Consider the following 20,031-nt stretch of genomic DNA (forward strand, 5'->3'; position numbering starts at 1 on the left):
AACGACCTTCCGTCCAGCGTACAGTGCGAACAGCAGGCACTTTTTGCCGACGATTTCGCGATGTGGGAAAGTGGACTATCCATCGAGTCACTTCTCACTTCGACGCAATCTTCTCTGAACCGCGTGCATGATTGGTGTACGAAATGGGGATTCAACGTATCGATGAGTAAGTCAGCCGCCATCTTGTTCACTCGGAAACGTAAAATCTGTCCGCTCTCGCTTAGCGTGGGCGGCGTGGAACTTCAATTCGTTCAGTCGTACAAATATCTTGGAGTCGTTTTCGACACATCCTTGTCCTACAAACATCACGTCGACCATATCATTTCAAAGTGCTCAAAGCGGCTTAATATCCTTCGACTTCTTACAGGAACGTCGTGGGGTGCCTCCAAAAAGTCACTCCTTTCTATATACAGAGCTACGATTCGCTCAGTAACAGATTACGCACTACCAGCTTATGGCTTCGCCCCAAACCGCTACCTCGAACAAATACGCAGTATGCAGAACATGGCTCTACGCCTTTGCTGTGGAGCCATGCGCAGTACACCCATCTGCACGCTGCAAGCTTAATGCCACGAAATGCCCTTTCATATTAGACATCAATACCTCTGTTATAACTACCGCAGTCACCTATTGAGTAAGTGTTCTGCCCACCCGTCTCGTTGCCTAACCGAAGATTCCTGGCATGAAATCTACTATCTCATGAACGACAGATTGAATTCATTCAACACGGTCACTAAATCATTTTTCAGAGAAATCTCGTTGGATACGCGTGAGGTACTCGATAGTCCTCCGTGGATCATGCCTCGGCCTCACGTAGAGTGGCATCTCTCAACTGAAATTGATAGACACACGAAACCGAATTCGATGCATCTTTGCCTAGACTATGTTTTGGAAAGCTGTGCGGATTTAATTCCCGTGTACACTGATGGTTCAAAATCGCGTGGTGGCTGCGGGCTAGCAGTGTGGATTCCATCCCATAAAACCATTTTATCAGAACGATGCCCTAGTGAACTGTCTATTTTCACTATCGAACTTTTAGCCATATCTATTGCGTTGCGTTGGATATTAGAACAGAATGCACCGTCGAAATACGTGATTCTTTCTGATTGCCTGAGTGCTCTAAAATTAATAAGTTCTTGCCCTTCTAGACCAATCGATGGATTCCTTGCAGAAATTCTCTCACTACACGTGCGCATTACGGAAATAGGTGCCAGCGTCAAATTTGTATGGATACCCGGACACGCGGGGATACCTGGAAACGAATACGCCGACGAGCAAGCAAAGAAAGCGATACAGAAAATAACAACTGCGCGTTACCCAGTTCCTCAAAAAGACGTTAAAGCACTTGTCCGCTATCACTGCGAAAGGGCGTGGAACATTGAGTACCAATCCGATACCAGAGGTTCCCACTACAAACAGTTTGTGGAATCAATTTTCGTATTACCACCTCAGGCATCCATTCGTGTATACGACCGTATATTATTCCGTCTGAAGACTGGTCATTGTCTCCTGAACTCGCATTTATACCGTATCAACTGCTCGGATACCCCCAATTGTGGAACATGCGGCACTCCAGAAACAGTATCGCATTTTATAGTATATTGTTCTCGATTTGATTTTCACCGTCGATTTCTAGTTGAATCGTGCAACTATTACGGCATCGTATTTTCTCTTGAGAATGTTCTCACGTCTCCCCAACTGGTTACCCCGGTGGTGGAATTTGTTCTGTCGTGTGCGAAATATCTTTGAAATATTGTTTACGCTAATCATCTCGTACGTGGCGCAAAAGACCTAATCGGTTATAAGCGCCACTATTCCTATAATAATAATAATAATATTAATACGTGATGGTGCTTTCAAGGATATCGAGCGAGCATAATGGTACCCAGAGTGGAATGATTTTAGCATCAGTCGTAACACTGCAACTTTCTAAGTGAAATAGGAGGGGCCAATATTGGTTTCACATCATCTTCTTTGATTGGACACCATATACTAGTGACACTTTCACCATAGTGTCCTACAGTAGCATGGACACGGGAAAATCTCGTTACTCACTGAAATTGGATTACATCGTTCTTAAGATTTACAGTGACCTGTCGAGATACCAATTTTTATCAAATTCAGTGTGAATACAGCAATACAGTGTTAATAGTGCCGTAAATTGCCTTTTTTGTATGATGTGAATGATGTAGCCCGATGGCAGTGAGCCATGCGATTTGCTTGTGTCCACAACACATTAGGACATAATGCTTTCACATATACCAAACAACTCACTTTGTCAACAAACAGGAAGCTCCCATAGTTGTCATTGAAGATCGTTGGGATCCCGACCATCCACCCCAGTTTTTGACGACCTGAACGAGAAGTGCCAGAAATCAACTCAATGTATGTTTTGACGCGACTGCGATGTCGTAAAGTAAATCAGCGACTTCGAAACCTTGCGCGGGCCACTCTAATGTTGATAAAGATTTTCAGTCATCCGACAGGAAGGAACAGGGTTGGGCAAGGGTGAAAACATGACATATATTACTACGCAGCAAATTCGATGACAATTATGTTATGACAAGCAAGTGTGCAGTCATGTCCTGCGCGGAGTTGCAAGTCGCCTTTGTATACCGCTGGGCTCATTTGACTAGTAATATTCCCAGCTTGGACATATGAATATCAAGGTTGCGGCGACGCTGCGTATATCGCGTTGTGCAAAGGTTTCACCGCTGACGATATTTCTGCGAGTACTAATAAATATTATAATCAATTTCTAGAATCGCCTTGCAGCCCGAGGGTTGGTAGCCCGTATATCTAAGGAAGAAATGTCTACGTCTGGAAGTATGTGCGATTAAAAAATTCAAGAAAACTAAAATCTGCTCAAAAAGAGCAATGTATGTTAATTTAAAAAGTATCTTTAGGTCACCTACGAGTTTTGTACATTTTAAAAACTGACTTCACTTTTTGCTAACCCATGGTTATAATTAGGGCCATTCAAAGTCATATTTTGTTCTATGCATCAGCAAGTCGTGAAATCAATTTCAACACAAAACCGTATCCCTTTGAGGTATATTAAGAAAGCTATGAAGTCACATTTTCCTGGTTAGGTCATAAAGCTCAAAATGTACATTAAGAAGCGATTGGACTAAAACGAGGTTTATCAAATAATGGAGCTGCAAATACAAGACATTTCACAAGCGCTTTATGTACACCTGCAGAAGTGGCAACCCACATCAGCGTCTGTGGAGCTCTCACTTTCCTTACCAAAGTCATTTTACGTCCGAATCGTAACTTCAAAGACTTCAACATTTCACACTACTAGCCTACTCTACTACAACAGTGATTTAGAATAGAAAATGGACGTGAATAACTGTTGTTGTGCATAGGTTTTACTCTTTAGTTCCGTCAGTGCTGATGTTTGCATGTAAAAATACACCATTTTCACATAGATTCATATTTTCCAAAAAATAAAGTCATGTGATTGATTTTTTAAGGTCATATAAAAATGGCCGCAGTTATAATATATATGTCATTTGTTGTGTCATGAAAAATGATTGCGCATGCCACAAATGCCGAGGGATTGTGCCGTCTGTGACTTGATCATAACACTGCTTTATACCTACGGTACCCAATGCGCATAGTTCAAGATCGGGTAAATCTCCAGCAGACTGTGTTGACATCCCATTCAGAATGGCCTCGCGACGCGATTCGAATGTTCATTTCATCCTATTCAAAATCGTTTCCTTGTCAGGTACTCTCTACTTGCCTCTTATTGCGTTTTGATCTATCTCGATACTGCGCTCGTCGTCTGTGGATAGTATACATGTTGACTCTGTAGGACAAAATAGATCCTAATTAAAACATGACTGGTTATCGGTGCAAGGTGCTACTTCTCGCCAATGTTCCTTCTAAGCTGCTCGCATGCGCACAGACTCGAGAAAAATTAGACGTATCATTGTCTGTTGGTATCAGTATCATATCAAAATATTCATATTGAGGATATCTAGAATAGATGAAGAAAGCAAGATACTAAAATGCTCACATTGCATGTTGAGACTCGAGAATTCTTGCAGCGTTGACTAGATTTTTCCACAAGCTGCTGAGATTTCCGTTTGCCGCAGCGTCCATGCTTCTGCTATTTCAAGTTTAAGACGGGAACTTCTTTTTCATGGTGTCTTCGCCATTCCCTCAACTTGTTGCAGAGCTTGTCTTTCCATGATCCCTGCAATGAGGCATGGTTGAAGAAAGGTTTGGATTAAGTTTGGACAAACTTCTGACATGTCTGTCACCAACATTGATAAATTGGAATGTAATGCCGCCCCTGCTGTATGATATTACACATTGATATTAATCGTCAATAATTGGTGCATGCATACGTTGTAGGACTAGCCTATTGCATGAAAGTGGTAGGGGGATTTTCATTATCAGTGACTTGATCCCAACACTGCTTTATACCTGCCCAATGCGCATCGATCAACATCGGCTTAATCTCGAACAGACTTTGTGTTGATAGGCCTATCCCATCTTTTCTTGTCACGTAGTCTTTTCACCCACTCGACACTTATTGCTTTTTGCTGTACCTCGATGCCGCGCTCGTCTTCTGGAGAATATACCGATTGAGGTTGACTCTGTAATAAATATCTTCATTAAAGCCCAGCCAATCATCAGCTTGCCGGTAATATTGAGTCAATTTATTGCAGAAATAACAAAAGTTTTTTCAGGCCTAACTATTTCGTAAGAACCAGAAATGAAGATAAGCAGTAGCCTAAAATTCTTAGCTAATGGTGGAAAACAGGCAATTTACATATACGAGATCACGATTTTCATCAAAATTAAGATTTTTAGGCTGAAAAATGTCAAAATTGTCAGAATGTCAGATTTTATCGGTCAAAATCTTCGGTGTTTAGATTCAAATAAAATCACCCTAGGAAAACATCACGTATTCGTTGAAGAAGTTCATATCAACATATTCCGACATGTTCTATTCTATGGCAGATTAGTAATCTATATAGACCAGAAATGGCCAACCTTTTCGGCTAAAGGGCCACATGCAATTGACGAACGAGTGCGCGATCCACTAGCCACGCCAAGCGGGTAAAAATTTCGAAGTTTATGACTAAACAAGGTCAATAATATTATTACTTGAGTATTGCGGGTCTATTATATAACGCCCGCTAGGCTCAGTTTGCAAGGACACGACTATTCGGCGTCTGGCCACATTGATATCGAAGATCTCCGATAATATGCGAAAATCATTTTGTGCCTACATTTCACCATTGACGATCTTTATGCGAGCGCAAACGCGAAAAGACTTTCTCCCGTAATTGCGAATACAGTTAGACTCAATCGGATAAATTAGGCGTTTTTTTTCGTTTTCAGTAGGGATAGGCTACCAAGCAAGAAATCGTGCGACAATTAAACACGCGAAGCGTGAAGAAAAATTTCGCTGCTATTTTAATTTATTGTAATGTACGACGATTTACTGAAAATGTGACTGGACCCTGGATCTGCCAATGCGTCGGAACTGATATTTTAGTCATCAACATCCCAAGTGTCGCAGCCAGAATTGTAATTTTTTGTTGGCATTGTAAGTTCACAATCTAAGCCAGGGGTTCTCAACTTCCGTTGTATAGCGGGCCGCATTTCAACAGTAAATGACGCTGCGGGCCGCAGAACATTATTACCATGTATTTTTGGGCTATACTATTAAATTTGGGCTTCTATAGCGCGCCTATCCACCAATCGTATACTGGCATTTAGGACATTTTGATGGACGGCGTTCGTAAGTTTGCAGTTGCTGTATTTCTGTGAGAATAAGTATCTTCCAGCGGCGCAAGTAACTCCCTTCATGGAGCGTGCATTGCATTCGTTACAAAGTCGTTATATGTTCCTTCAAACTCTTCCACCAGAGAACCGAACTCTCTGTTTCAATGCGTGAGCGAGCAAACACAGTAATAACAGTGTAAATATCGCCCAAAGTCTGACTTGAGGATACCACAAATGTGACAGTGCCCGTCAAAATTTTCATAGAAAAATATTGGACCATCTTGATCCTGATTGACAACATGAATTCTCTTTTGCCGTATTTGTCACACAATTTTACAGAGCAAACTTGTCCTTCCATGTCTTGCATTCGACAAAATGCAACATATTGGCTTGGTGTACACATCCTTATAATATGTTAACTGGCTCAACTTTATTAGGTCCATCATTTACATAGTTAAGCGAAGACATTCCCCAACATGATATACTGTAATCGGCTGGTTACCGTATGCACTCTGAAGCTATATGGTAAGTGCTAAACGATACTGGTGGATTGCTGCCTCCACACGGTACCATACTGCAGTTAAATGCAGCACACCAACTATACACACCCCGTAGGCGCGTATATGAATCGGAAACACTTTTCCCGATGAAAACTGATGTGAAATGCATCCTCTACTAACTGGACAAATCCGATCAATAACCGTCAGCCGGTAATAAACTCTACACTCAGTTTCGCCAACTTTGCTGGCCGCGCAGTAATCTCTGAGGGAAGTGGCTTCCCGGCACTGAAAGTTTTTTAAACCAATCGTAACGCATACGGCAATCACGTGAGCAGTGAAGTAGAACTTCCGTTTTTTCAACCAATCACGTCGGATCGTGAAATAGTGTGAGTCGTGAACTGAAATTTTACCGTCGTTCTGCAACCAATCACGACACGACGGATACTGAAATCGAGTACCGTGAACTCAAATTTCCTGTTTTCCAAACACGGATTCGGAAATCGTGTGAGCCGTGAACTGAAATTATACCTCAGTTTTTCAACCAATCACGACCAATACTCAAATGTCTTTTTTTATTTTATAGATAACTAACCTACGCATAGATTCGCACCACCCATCATCACCCTTGCTCGCCGTGAGGAAATGACTACTGGAGTGCTCAGCAATCTGAACGCAGCATGATCGCTTATCCAATAGCTGAAGACCCGAACGCTCAAATTAAATAAAGTTGATCATATTTGAAAGCTACCGTCGCGCTGATTCTGAAAATATACATTAAAATTTCATTAGGACAATGGAACTAGCCCGAAATAGCCTTCAAAATCTGAAAATCGGCATCGTGCAGCGATGCAGCACAATCACCATAACAACGGCCTTTTCGTTGTTGCGATTGTACAGAACAATGCCGATTTGCAGACTTTTAGGGTGCATTTCGAGGGGGTTCCATTGCCCCGATAAGATTTTAATGTATATTTTCGGAATCAATGCGACAGTAGCTTATAAATAAGCTCAACTTTATTTAATTTGAGTGCTCGGATCGTCAGCGATAGGATTAGCAATTATGTTGCGTTCCGATTGGTGCAGTAAAATCCGAATCTGATCCAACTGTATCAACATTGCGCAGAATCCGCGTCCCTGACACTACTTCCGTGTCCGTCTGGTGCTCATCATAGTTATCTTTGGTTTTTATATATCCAACCAATATATTTGGTAGTTGCATGGTCTTAACATAGAATGTAAAAAACATGTTGCGTTTCAGTTTTGAACTTGATTGCGAATATTCGGAACAATGCCGAATTTCATACTTTGGGGTGTATTTCGAAGGCGTTCCATTGCCCTGATTAGATTTTAATGCATATTTTCGGAATCAGTGCGACAGCAGCTTTCAAATCAGAGCAACGTTATTCCAAACTGAAACGCAACATGTTTTTTACATAACATGTTACGTTTCAGTTTTGAACTTGATTAATTGGAAAACACGTCGTGTTTTCGGTTTTAAACTTGTTTATTTCAAAAACACGTCGGCGTTTTCCGTCGTTTAACGTGTTATTGGAAAAAACATGCAAAAAACACGTTAAATACACGGTTTTTTTTACAGTGTATTGTACTTATGTCACATAGAGCTCAGATACTATCGATGAAATTCACATAAAATCATGCGTAGTTGATCGCGCGAAATGTACTTCTAAATTCTGTTATGCGCTTAGTTACTAACTCTGAAAGCAAGCAAAGTTTGTGGTATTTGATAAACATGGAAATTCGTGCACTTTGCGTTTAGGTTATGTTGAAAACATGAGTTACTTAACAACATTTCGACTCATAGGTGTGGATAATTTAAAATACATAGTATTAAAGTCATTAATGCATCGGTCGCAATTCTGCTCGAATACAAGTACAAATAGAGATTTCAAAGTAAGTAAGTGGTTACGTTCGTAGATTAACCCCACGTCTACGTAACGATTTTTCAGTAAGTAGTTATGTTTCTAGGCTACTTTTACTTCTATTTAACGGGTTTTCATACAAATCTGCTTACTTTTATTACTTTATATTTTGTGAAGTAGAAAGTAGTTTAAGGTTATGTTTGTATAACCGTGACGAGTGCTTTTGTCACACTCGGTTACCATCTTTAAATCATGGCTTTCTCAATGACGTTGACTAAATTTACTGCTTCAGAACGCGCTAATTAGACCTTGTCGTTATGACGCTGAGGTTCACGTACAGGCATCGAAAGTGTATGTATAATTAAAGCCCTGCGAATCGCACGCCTGTGGCTATAGTTCGTTCGATTATTTTCGTCTTGGGATTCACGTATATGCTACTATACACTGTAAAAAATAAACCGTGTATTTAACGTGTTTTTTGCATGTTTTTTCCAATAACACGTTAAACGACGGAAAACGCCGACGTGTTTTTGAAATAAACAAGTTTAAAACCGAAAACGCGACGTGTTTTCCAATTAATCAAGTTCAAAACTGAAACGTAACATGTTATGTAAAAAACATGTTGCGTTTCAGTTTGGAATAACGTTGCTCTGATTTGAAATCTACTGTCGCATTGATTCCGAAAATATACATTAAAATCTTATTGGGGCAATGGAACCCCCTCGAAGTGCACCCCAAAAGTCTGCAAATCGGCATTGTTCTGAACAATCGCAACAACGCGAAGGCCGTTGTTATGGTGATTGTGCTGCATCGCTGCACGATGCCTATTTTCAGATTTTGAAGGCTATTTCGGGTTAGTTCCATTGTCCTAATGAAATTTTAATGTATTATTTTCAGAATCAGCGTGACGGTAGCTTTCAAATAAGATCAACTTTATTTAATTTGAGGGTTTGGGTCATCAGCTATTGATAACCGATCATGCTGCGTTCAGATTGCTGAGCACTTCAGTAGTCAATTCCTCACGGCGAGCAAGGGTGATGATGGGTGGTGCGAATCTATGCGTAGGTTAGTTATCTATAAAAAAAAAGACATTTGAGTATTGGTCTTGATTGGTTGAAAAACTGAGGTATAATTTCAGTTCACAGCTCACACGATTTCTGAATCCGTGGTTGGAAAACAGGAAATTTTAGTTCACGGTCCTCGATTTCAGTATCCGTCGTGATTGGTTGCAGAACGACGGTAAAATTTCAGTTCACCACTCACACTATTTCACGATCCGACGTGATTGGTTAAAAAAACGGAAGTTCTACTTCACTGCTCACGTGATTGCCGTATGCGTTACGATTGGTTTGAAAAACTTTCAGTGCCGGGAAGCCACTTCCATCGGCGATCACTACGCGGCCAGCAAAGTTGGCGAAACTGAGTGTAGAGTTTATTACCGGCTGACGGTTATTGATCGTATTTGTCCAGTTAGTAGAGAATGCATTTCACATCAGTTTTCATCGGGGAAAGTGTTTCCGATTCATATGCGCGCCTACGGGGTGTGCATAGATGGTGTGCTGCATTTAACTGCAGTACGGTAACGTGTGGCGTGTGGAGGCAGCATATCGTTTAGCACTTACCATATATAGCTTCAGAGTGCATACGGTAACCAGTCGATTACAGTATATCATGTTGGGGAATGTCTTAGCTTAACTATGTAAATAATGAACCTAAGAAAGTTGAGCCAGTTGATATATTAGGAGGATGTGTATACCATGCCAATATGTTGCATTTTGTCGAATGCAAGATATGGAGGGACAAGTTTGCTCTGTAAAATTATGTGACAAATGCGGCAAAAAAGAATTCATGTTGACAATCAGGATCAAGATGGTACAATATTTTTCTATGAAGATTTTGACGGGCACTGTCACATTTGTGATATCCTCAAGTCAGGCTTTGGGCGATATTTACACTGTTATTCCTGTAAGGCTATGACGCAGAAACCGGTTTCCTTTGTGTTTTACAACCTGGTGAAATATTTTACCAGAGACTCCATAATTTACCGGTATACTGTATTGGTAAATTACAGTATGGTGAGCAATGTTCCCTCTAATTTTTGACGAGTCTGCGCACACTCACCAACTCACTGCGCAGACCCTTGGACAACAGTGCGTAAAGACTAAAAAAACGGCTAGTCTTCGTAACCACGCTCAAGTACAAACGCTCATGTTTTGAGGCCAAGATATCAAAATCACTCGAGTGTGAACGCCAAAATTTCGTACTGGTTCGAGAACTTCATGCTATGTGAATGGGTTGGCTTTGACGACTGGTTTCACTATAGCTATCAAAACAAACGATGAACGCAGCCTTAGAGGGAACATTGATGGTGAGATGGCTACATTAGACTGCATCATAGAATATGTTTCAAAGTTTAATAGTGAACTATATGCCGATAGAGAAAAGTACCGGTAATTAAAATAGCGTAATTTTGAACATGACGTTCTATTTTTCAGATTCATCAGACTGGTTAGCGATTTATTACTCTTGTGCTATTAAATATGAAAATGCTGATCATCCATGGTGATATTAGAAAGGTGATCACAGTTGATGTGATCACAGTTCATCACCTATCTGAGATTTATGATGTTGTGAGATGCGCTTGAATTGAATGGCGATTTTTATGAATTGTCTGCCAAAGATATGGGACAATATGACTGGTTTGACGATGGAAGTGAGTAATTATATTCTATGCATGTCAACAGAATTATCGTCGTAAAGCGATGATCATGGTAATCATACTGTACTAAAATTATCTTGTCTTGTTCGATATCTGTAATAGAAACGAATATAGATTTTTAGCCAAAATCACGCCGTGTTATGCAGGGCTTTAGAGCAGCGGCAAATTTAAACTGCTCCTGCTCTAGCTGCTGCTCCGGCTCTGAAATTATCGCATTGGCCTGTCTATATCAGGGGTGGCCAACCCGTGGGCCAAATATGACCAGCGACAGGGTTTTGCGTGACCCGTGAGCTAATTTCCTATTATATTATCGAAAATGAATTGCTCAGATTGTGAACTTGCAATGCCAACAAAAAATTACAATTCTGGCTGCGACACTTGGGATGTTGATGACTAAAATATCACTTCCGACGCATTGGCAGATCCAGGGTCCAGTCACCTTTTCAGTAAGTCGTCATACATTACAATAAAGTAAAATAGCAGCGAAATTTTTCTTCACGCTTTGCGTGTTTAATTTTCGCACGATTTCTTGCTTGGTAGCCTTCCCCCTACTGAAAACGAAAAAAACGCCTATTTTATCCGATTGATTCTAACTGTATTCGCAATTACGGGAGAAAGTCTTTTCGCGTTTGCGCTCGCATAAAGATCGTCAATGGTGAAATGGCGATATCGATGTGGCCAGACGCCAAATAGTCGTGTCCTTGCAAACTGAGTCTAGCGGGCAGTATACAATAGACCCGCAATACTCGAGTAATAATATTATTGACCTTGTTTATTTATAAATTTCGAAAATTTTATCCGCTTGGCGTGGCTAGTGGACCGTGAACTCGTTCGTCAATTGCATGTGGCCCTTCAGCCGAAAAGGTTGGCCATTCCTGGTCTATATAGATTACTAATCTACCATAGGTTAGTACTTTTTTGTTTCCCGAATAGAATATGTTGGAATATGTTGATATGAACTTCTTCAACGAATATGTGATGTTCTCCTAGGGTGATTTTATTTTTATCTAAAAACCGAAGATTTTGACCGATAAAATCTGACATTCTGACAATTTTGACATTTTTAACCCTAAAAATCTTAATTTTGATGAAATTGTGATCTCGTATATGTAAATTGCCTGTTTTCCTCCATTACCTTAGAATTAAAGGCTACTGCTTATCTTCATTTCTGGTCGCAACTGTCTGTTCTTACGAAATAGTTGGGCCTAAAAAAACTTATGCTCTTTCTGCAATAAATTGACTCGCTATTACCGGCAAGCTGATAATTTGCTGGGCTTTAATGAAGATATTTATTACAGAGTCAACCTGCATCGGTATATTCTCCAGAAGACGAGCGCAGCATCGAGGTACAGCAAAAAGCAATACGTGTCAAGTGGGCGAAAAGACTACGTGACAAGAAAAGATTCAGGTTAGGATGAAAAGAACATTTGAATCGTGTCATGAGGCCATTTTGAATGGGATATCAACACAAAGTCTGTTCGAGATTTAGCCGACGTTGATCGATGCGCATTGGGCAGGTATAAAGCAGTGTTGGGATCAAGTCACTGATAATGACATCCCCTTACCACGTTCATGCAATAGGCTAGTCCTACAACGTATGCAATGCATGCACCAATTATTGACGATTATTATCAATGTGTAATATCATACAGCAGGGGCGGCATTACATTCCAATTTTTCAATGTTGGTGACACACATCTCAGAAGTTTGTCCAAACTTAATCCAAACCTTTCTTTAACTATGCCACATTGCAGGGATCAGGGAAAGACAAGCTCTGCAACAAGTTGAGGGAATGGAGAAGTCACCATGAAAAAGAAGTTCTCGTCTTAAACTTGGAATAGCAGAAGCATGGACGCTGCGGCAAACGGAAATCTCAGCAGCTTGTGGAAAAATCTAGTCAACGCTGCAAGAATTCCCGAGTCACAACATCCAATGTGAGCATTTTAGTATCTTGCTTTCTTGATCTAGATTAGGGTTACCATATTTTTGTGAAGCAAATTCCGGACACTGTTTAGCGCCCACTAGCGGATTTTAAAATGAGGTGTAGCACATTATCCGTCGATATGACGTCACACTAGCCACGCATTGCCCATCAACTGTATAATACACAATAATGGAGTGTAACATGGGTCATGAATTGTGCCATATGTAATGTGATCTCTGGTGATTGCTACTTGCTAGGGTCTACAATAGATTTCTCCACGCGCCGGATGAAATCGTCTGGTGGGCTGTGTCTGGCCTGTGGGGATTGTGTTTGACAGCCCTGCTGTACTGTTTGGTCAGTGTGGCTATATCTGGTTATGTGTTTAATCAGGTCCTAAACAACATTTTTCTGTCCCATCCGCCCAAAAAATACTGATCTAGGGCCCACCATAGGGTAGTCGATTTAACTTGTGCACTTAGTATATGCATTTGGTTGTTAAATTTTATGTATGAATTCTGTCAATAATATTGATTATTCCATGTATTAGGCTACTATAAAATGCACCAGCAGGTTTCGCCGGTGTTTTCCAACTATTTATGGTCGCGGCCTCATTTCCAACTTGAAAATGTTCCGTGGCAATAAAGTTCAAAACTTGATAAGCTGATTACTAAAAAAAATTCAGCTTGCCCAAACTTACTCGCGGCCTAGGAAGCTGATTACGTCCAACATCATCGCGATCCCCAGATATAGGCAACGACCCCAAGATTTGGAACCACTGTCTGTGACTGAAGCATCCAATCGACCTTAACCAACTCTAGGAATACACCGTTAGCTTATAATTGCAATTACAATCCAACTTATTTCAGTAAATGATGGTTTTTTATATTTATTTTGATAGCATTTTTCGGTGAGGGTGGTGCCTGGTGCCCATACTAATATCATTATACGTTGTATTAACTCGCGCGCGGCGCGAAGGAGGATTTTAAATAGCATAAATCAGCTTAAAAATTGTATTGTTTATGTTGATTTATGAAAAACTTTTGAGCCTGCTTCAAGCCTTCAAAATTCCGGACATTTAGGAATATTTTAGAAATTCCTCCTGGACGCAGGTTTTTGAGTGAAATTCCGGACATGTCCGGGAAATTCCGGACGTATGGCAACCCTAATCTAGATATCCTCAATATGAATATTTTGATATGATACTGATAACGCCAACAGACAATGTTACGTCTAATTTTTCTCGTGTCTGTGCGCATGCGAGCAGCTTAGAAGGAACATTGGCAAGAAGTAGCACCTTGCACCGATAACCGGTCATGTTTTGATTAGGATCTATTTTGTCCTACAGAGTCAACATGTATATTCTCCACAGACGACGAGCGCAGCATCGAGATACATCAAAACGCAATAAGAGGCAAGTGGAGAATACCTCACAAGGAAACGATTCTGGATATGATGAAAAGAACATTCGAATCGCGTCGCGAGGCCATTCTGAATGGGATGTCAACACAGTCTGCTGGAGATTTACCCGATCTTGATCGATGCGCATTGGGTACCGTAGGTATAAAGCAGTGTTATGATCAAGTCACTGACGGCACAATCCCTCGGCATTTGTGGCATGCGCAATCATTTTTCATGACACAACAAATGACATATATATTATAACTAGGGCCATTTTTATATGACCTTAGAAAATCAATAATATGACTTTATTTTTTGGAAAATATGAATTTATGTGAAAATGGTGTATTTTTACATGCAAATATCGGCACTGACGGAACTAAAGAGTAAAACCTATGCAACAACAGTTATACACGTCCATTTTTTATTCTAAATCACTGTTGCAGTACAGTAGTAGTGTGAAATGTTAAAGTCTTTGAAGTTACGATTCGGACGTAAAATGACTTTGGTAAGGAAAGTGAGAGCTCCACAGACGCTGATGTGGGTTGCCACTTCTGCAGGGGTGCATAAAGCGCTGGTGAAATGTCTTGTATTTGCAGCTCCATTATTTGTTAAACCTCGTTTTTGTCCGATCGCTTCTTGATGTAAATTTTGAGCTTTATGACCTAATCAGGAAAATGTGACTTCATAGCTTTAATATAGCTCAAAGGGATACGGTTTTGTGTTGAAATTGATTTCACGACTTGCTGATGCATAGAACGAAATATGGCTTTGAATGGCCCTAATTATTACCATGGGTTAGCAAAAAGTGAAGTCAGTTTTCAAAATGTATAAAACTCGTCGGTGACCTAAAGATACTTTTTAAATTAACATACATTGTTCTTTTTGGGCAGATTTTAGTTTTCTTGAATTTTTTAATCGCACATACTTCCAGACGTAGACATTTCTTCCTTAGATATAAGGGCGACCAACCCTCTGGCTGCAAGGCGATTCTAGAAATTGATTATAATATTTATTAGTACTCGCAGAAATATTGTCAGCGGTGAAACCTTTGCACAACGCGATGTACGCAGCCTCGCCGCAACCGTGATATTCATATGTCCAAGCTTGGAATATTCCTTGTCAAATGAGCCCAGAGGTATACAAAGGCGACCTGCAACTCCTTGCAGGACATGACTGCACACTTGCTTGTCGTAACATAATTGTCATCGAATTTGCTGCGTAGTAATATATGTCATGTTTTCACTCTTGCCCAACTGTGTTACCTCCTGTCGGATGACTGAAAATCTTTATCAACATTAGAGGGGCCCGCGCAAGGTTTCAAAGTCGCTGATTTGCTGATTTACGATGTCGCAGTCGCGTCAAAACATACATTGAGTTGATTTCTGACACTTCTCGTTCAGGTCGTCAAAAACTGGGGTGGATGGTCGGGATCCCAACGATCTTCAATTCTTCAATGACAACTATGGCAGCTCCTCTTTGTTGACAAAGTAAGTTGTTTGGTGTATGTGAAAGCATTATGTCACTGTGTTGTGGACACAAGCAAATCGCATGGCTCACTGCCATCAGGCTACATCATTCACATCATTCAAAAAAGGCAATTTATGGCACTATTAACACTGTATTGCTGTATTAACACTGTATTTGATAAAAATTGGTATCTCGACAGGTCACTGTAAATCGAAAGAATGATGTAATCCAATATCAGTGAGTAACGAGATTTTCCCGTGTCCATGCTACTGTAGGACACTATGGTGAAATTGTCACTAGTATATGGCGTCCAATCAAAGAAGATGATGTGAAACCAATATTGGCCCCTCCTATTTCACTTAAAAAGTTGCAGTGTTACGACTGATGCTAAAATCATTCCACTCTGGGTACCATTATGCTCGCTCGATATCCTTGAAAGCACCATCACGTACGATCGTTTTCTTACCTCTTTGCATGACCCCGACTCGCGCGGTAATGACTTATTAGGTAGGCTTACCATATTTTGGAAATCTAAAAAGAGGACACTTTTTCAGAAATTCGAGACTTGCAAAACCGGAGAAGAATTCTCAAAAATCGGTGAATTTTGCCCACTTTGTGACCGGTTGACTGGAAAATTTTTAAAAAAGGTCAACTTTTCGCTCAGAGCTCCAATCACCGTTTTTCACTCCGAAATACCCGCCATAGAGTCACTTCTGTGCTAATTTACGGCATATCACTCGCATTTCGCTCTAAATGTGACCTAAATTTTCAAAAAAGAGGACAAAATCTCAAAAAAGAGGACAAAAGGGCGTCCTCCGAGGACACTTTTAAAAAAAGTCAAGAAAGAGGACAAATCCTATTGAAAGAGGACGCATGGTAACCCTATTATTAGGCCTCATACTCAACTCAATTCTTAATCTCAGACCACATCGATAGTACTAAGCTAATATCATTTTTATTTATCAGGAGCCAAAGAATTATATCCGACGATCAAGTACAATACGATCCTGAATGAATGGAAAGTTCTCTTTTTTGGCAAAGTTATCAAAGGGGTCAGAAGCTTCCATCATGCTACGACCATAATACTGGCAATATACTGGCTGTTCAACATCAAGTTCGCTCCATCAGCCTCTAATTCATGGTCCGTCGTCACGAACTCTCCTTCGAAACTTCCAAACGTTAAGTACACTGCTGCTGTCTCGAAACTTTGTAACGTTAGGTAGGCTTTGGCTGTTCGTAGTAAATTAATTTGAATAATTCACCAAGGACAGGTCAATATTTTTAGCCGTTATAATTCTTGTGTCATTGCATTAGGTACTCGGCGCCTTTCACTGTGACAATTTGTAATAACCTAATTAATCGAGGACCGGTCAATGTTTCAAGCCGGTATATTAATTCCTGTTTCATTACATACGTTTCGAAACTTTCTAACGTTAGGTGTGGCTGACTGTGGCTGTTCAAGTGTTCATTGTAATTTAATTTGATTCATTTATTGAGAACGGGTCAATGATTTTAGCCGTTATTATAATTCTGGTTTCATTACATATGTCCAAAACTTCAAAACATTAGGTACTAGGCGGCTTACACTGTGGCTTTTTGTAGTAAATTAATTCATTGATGACGGGTCAATATTTTTAGCTGTTGTTGTAACAATTCTTCTTTCATGTTGTAATAATTCTTCATTCATTGCATAAGTTTATAAACTTCTTAACGTTAGGCACTCTGCGGCTTACACTGTGGCTTTTTGTAGTAAATTAATTCATTGATGACGGGCCAATATTTTTAGCCATTGTTGGAATAATTCTGGTTTCATTACATATGTCCAAAACTTCAAAACATTAGGTACCGTACTATAGGCGGCTTACACTGTGGCTTTTTGTAGTAAATTAATTCATTGAGGACGGGTCAATATTTTTAGCTGTTGTTGTAATAATTCTTCATTCATTGCATAAGTTCCAAAACTTCTTAACGTTAGGCACTCTGCGGCGCACACTGTGGCTTTTTGTAGTAAATTAATTCATTGATGACGGGCCAATATTTTTAGCCATTGTTGTATATAACTCTTCTTTCATCGCATAAGTTCCAAAACTTCTTACCGTTCGGTACTCTTCGACTTACACTGTGGCTGTTAGTAGTAAATTAATTGCGCCATGACATGTCAATATTTTTAGCCGTTATAGTAATTCTTATTTCATTACGTATTATCCGAAACTCTCGCCATTTCAGAATTTTTCTTGTTTTGATGCATTTGTTCTCAATATACCATCATTTGATCCAACACTGAATTGCTTGTTTTAATTCATATCCTGGCTACAGATTTTGTGCCAGTCGGTCCAAGGTGAAAGGTCAATTGAAGTCTCAGGTCAGACGTGTTTTCGAGATTACATGACGGGCAGAAACATGTTAGGCAACAGGTGGAACTAAACCTGTCGTATGGTTTTACATGACGGACATGTATTAAGAGGTACCAGGTGTAAACATGTCTATGGACACCTTTATTTTTTACAGTGTAAGCTGTTACGACGTCGGAACGCGCACATGCGAGTGATTTGTTTCCGTAGCTTCGAACTTGAGAATCGCTTGCCTGCGTCTAATGAAAATAAGTCGTAAAATGTGGAACCCGCAGAGACCGTAACTTGTAGGCCTACACATAAAATCAAGTTTAAAAAATATGGACGGATGACATTAGTCCTAAATACACATAATAAAATATCGGAGAAAAGTATCGAGATCGAACGCAAGAACTAGGATCGCGGCGGTGGAGTCTTGAATTGACATCATAGTTTTCGAAATTCATGTGTATAATCTGAATGTTATTTATATCCATGAAAGCAAGTTATTATGAAGTTTCGGAATTTAATCATCTAACGTAATCATCATAAAACTGCGACTATAGTTCAACGTTGATGAGTATTATCTGAGAGGTCATGTTATCCGCTAAAATACAAAGTAAAAATACACATAATAAAATTATTCGGCGAATATAGCCACTTATCAAGTCGTCCTAAATACACATAGAATATCTCGCGAACATCTGTCGATTTAATTACCCTTATTCTAGTGACATGAAAATGACTGAATCGTATGAAATATGGTGACTACAAGAATCGAACCTACAACCTAGATAGTCGCCTAATTCCTCTGTGATGATGTCATGAAATCTAGTTCAACGTTAAGTGTATTATGCGAGAATTCATATTCTCAAAATCAGCTCAGTACGCATATTCTACGCAATAGATGTCGCATTAGTCCTAAATACACATAATAGAATGTCGGAGGAAAGTTTCGGTAGTGTAGCGGCGAGAGATGCTCATAAATACACACGGCGATAGTCTACCGGTGCACGATGAACGTAAATAGCCTCAGGTCGGGGATTGGCCTGCAACAAACAATTGCCATAACACTACTATCCCTGATTAGTGATTATTAATAAACTGCAGATTAGCAGTTCCGGCCAACCACAATCCTGGCTACGGAACCAGCAAGTGTGGGGAATAGCGGAAGGAATTTTTCATAGGCACAGACTGATATATTTCGAATACGTGCGAGGTCGTGGTCGCGACAAAGCCGTATGAAGCGTCGCCGAACCGATTCGCACAGGTTGTCACCACGTCGGTGGATGCGATGGTGGACGATACTCAGCCATACATCTACGTGCATGGTGATTCTGCATACGTGGATTCCGAGGTGGGGGTTCTGCCTATGTGTCGCTCCTGGTTGTAGGTCATGGACACGGTTGCTGGTTATACAGCCGTTTCTCAGACGTCGGCAATTTGCACTGCGATATCTCAGAAAATACTTAATTTTAGAAGGTGTGATGTATATTATTATAATCAGCATAAATACTCTTCAAAATGAGCCAAAGTTGTTTTGGTCAATATAGTTGACCTTCAACATGGGAAGCATGTCTACCACGTGGTGCTAAGATTAGGACTATTCAGTGCCAGAATCAATACTGAAGGTTCTATCCAACATACGGTAACAGTTTTTGGCTACAGCTTTGTCGCAAGTGTTCTATGTGGCAACTCTCCTCTCGGGAAGTCACATGCTGGCCTAACCTTCTTTTGTCTTGCGATATATCCTGGCACGGAAATCGTCAGTGTCGAAATGCCGATGATATGCAACCGCAGAGGGATTGTTCAGAACTGACCGACTTTCAAAAAGTCATGCTTTTCAGTTCATTTCTTAGGCCTTAGATCTTAAAATCGTATTCTAGATACATTTATTTGTAACTCATTCATTGGACCTGTATGCATGTTGAGCTGGAAGAATATTGGCTGAAAATGGGGAATTCGCCTAAAATCACAGTGCTGCGATTTACGTAGCCTACTAAAATTCCATATATGTCAGAGTTTTATCGGCGGTTGTGATTCGGGATAACACAAAACC

General features: G+C 40.2%; 2 long non-coding RNA genes across 5 annotated transcripts; one reads left to right on the forward strand and one right to left on the reverse strand.

Moving 5' to 3' along the window:
- Positions 1–3,326: 3,326 nt before the first annotated feature.
- LOC145435831 (uncharacterized) lies at positions 3,327–4,721 on the reverse strand. Its single transcript, XR_013914050.1, has 3 exons — positions 4,441–4,721; positions 4,028–4,207; positions 3,327–3,817 (listed from the first exon to the last, which is right to left on the reverse strand). It is a non-coding gene; the product is annotated as an uncharacterized LOC145435831 (long non-coding RNA).
- A 5,765-nt stretch (positions 4,722–10,486) lies between these two features.
- Positions 10,487–17,309, forward strand: LOC145435832 (uncharacterized). 4 transcript variants are annotated; one of them, XR_013914051.1, is made up of 6 exons: positions 10,487–10,844; positions 12,149–12,258; positions 12,605–12,784; positions 14,120–14,332; positions 15,576–15,662; positions 16,609–17,309. It is a non-coding gene; the product is annotated as an uncharacterized LOC145435832 (long non-coding RNA). The 4 variants fall into 3 exon arrangements; XR_013914052.1 differs by having other exon boundaries at positions 10,487–12,258; positions 15,576–15,666; positions 16,612–17,309; XR_013914053.1 differs by lacking the exons at positions 15,576–15,662; positions 16,609–17,309 and having other exon boundaries at positions 10,487–12,258; positions 14,120–15,567.
- Positions 17,310–20,031: the final 2,722 nt, after the last annotated feature.

Source organism: Botryllus schlosseri, chromosome 3 (assembly GCF_051294905.1).
Source record: "Botryllus schlosseri isolate E-star chromosome 3, Bs_hap1, whole genome shotgun sequence".
NCBI lineage: Eukaryota > Metazoa > Chordata > Ascidiacea > Stolidobranchia > Styelidae > Botryllus > Botryllus schlosseri.